The following is a 1,981-nucleotide window of genomic DNA, read 5'->3' on the forward strand; positions in this document are numbered from 1 at the left end:
CGAGCACCGAGCTGATCGCGACACAACTCAGTTTTGACTAGTTTTGCTTACAATCTATAAGTCACATATGAAATGACTAGTTTTGCTTGCAATCTAGAAATCCATTGAATAATATCAAAAGCAAACTCAAATAACCAAAACACAGAGATTGAAGCAAATCTTTTTACTTGGATTAATAAACTGAAAAACTTTACATACCATAAGATCAAGATGCAAAAGCAAAAGTTGTATCTACAGAGGCCGAGCGAATTTTAAAAGGACAAAAACCAAACAAAAAAAAAAAGAATTTTGCTTCACCAAAAAAGCTCAATAAAAAAAAAATGAGTTCAGAGATTTAGAAATGAAATAAACAAAAAACCATAACGAAAGAACAACGTTCAACAGTACAATGTCTTGCTGCTTGTTTTGATTTTCAGGTATCTTCAACCTGAGAATGGAAAACAAAGCTTGGAAACGTAGTCGTGATATCCCTGCAATAAGCACACCATCAAGATCACGACCTTTATTACATATCATTGAGAATAAGAAGAAAAAGAAACCAGAGAAGGAATTTGGTTGAATAGATTCAATCCTGGTTACATAAATAGAAAGATTTGGAACTCACTTGAGATACTGAAGAGTCATGTTCTTCAGAAGGCTGAGGTGTCTAAGAACAAGGCTTCTCCACTCTTCCTTATCGATCTTTCCATCGTGTTTTGTGTCTGCTTCCTCAAACGTCTGAACAATCAAAACTCGGGAATTACTTTCAAAGAAAAATATTGGGCGGAGAGGAAATAGTAACTAACTTACCTTGTCGATTATATCCTCAATGACAGTATCCTTCAAATTCATTCCCGATTCAGCAAGCGTAGCGACAACCATTTGTTTCACCTGGACAAATGGTTGACGAGAATGTCTGTGAGGATGATAAAGCGCACTTCTAGAAAGTTATATATGAAGCTATTTGAAGATATGGAAGATTTACCTCTTGCCGTTCGATGAACCCTTGCTGTTTAAGATCATATAGCTGAAATGAAACTGCAAAAAAATAGTATATATCATCATTAATGTGCTATCCCAATCTTGTTTTTGAGATACAAGTTAATAGGGACATACAGTGGATTTTGTCATCTATAGGTGCATTTGGGTGAAACACGGAGAGAGCACGGGCAAACTCCTCAAACCCGAGTATTCCATTGTGTTTTGTATCAAAGAAATCGAAAACCTAGAAACCAAATCACATATATCAGCATTTCTTCTAAACTTGATCTTGACAAAAATGGGACTTATAATGTGAAGAAAGAAATATTACCCGATCTGCAAACAAGCTCTCTTTTTTATTCGTCTTAAACAAAGCCAACTGAAACTCTTCCTGATACAAACAAGAGATGAGTAAATTAGACAGATTATGAGATCACTCAAGCTGTTTACCTAATGAAGAAGATCACACAAGCTAGATAGCTTTACCTTGTTTATAAGCCCATCATCAATCACGGCAATGCTGATTTTCTAAGGTGTGAAACAGTGTCTCTTGCAAGCAATTCAGGATCTCCAAGACCACCGGATTGTTTATACAAATCAAGATCAAAACACCCTAAAACCGAGGTGCATAAATGCTTGAAACCGTCAACGCACTGCGACATGATATAACGATCTTAAGAAGCAAATTAAAACTCTCCATGCCTGCAAATAAAATTTAATCAAACAGTGAGCATTTTTTTGCCACAAGTAAAAAAAACACCTCTCTATAGAAGCAGTGAGCATATCAACACTGCAATAAAAAAAACTACCTTAATGAACTCACAATGGAAGGATTTGGTAATTAAGCTAACATATAGATTATTACAGGTGTTAGAGAAACAAAGACCGACCAAGATCCCCAAAAATCGTCCGAATGGATTCATGAATCGCAGATTCAACAGAGGCCTTTGGTGGTGTGGAGAGCGATTGAGGACTCCGTAGGCAGGCCAGGAGAGTTGTAGTACCTAAGCATCATCTGTAT

General features: G+C 36.4%; 2 pseudogenes; one reads left to right on the plus strand and one right to left on the minus strand.

Annotated features, from left to right (window-relative positions):
* Positions 1-409: 409 nt before the first annotated feature.
* Positions 410-1,684, minus strand: LOC9300495 (annotated as a pseudogene).
* Positions 1,685-1,881: 197 nt separating this feature from the next.
* The window catches only part of LOC9302196, a 3,568-nt pseudogene continuing 3,468 nt past the window's right edge, over positions 1,882-1,981 (plus strand).

Source organism: Arabidopsis lyrata (genome assembly GCF_000004255.2).
Source record: "Arabidopsis lyrata subsp. lyrata unplaced genomic scaffold ARALYscaffold_8, whole genome shotgun sequence".
In the NCBI taxonomy this organism is placed as follows: domain Eukaryota; kingdom Viridiplantae; phylum Streptophyta; class Magnoliopsida; order Brassicales; family Brassicaceae; genus Arabidopsis; species Arabidopsis lyrata.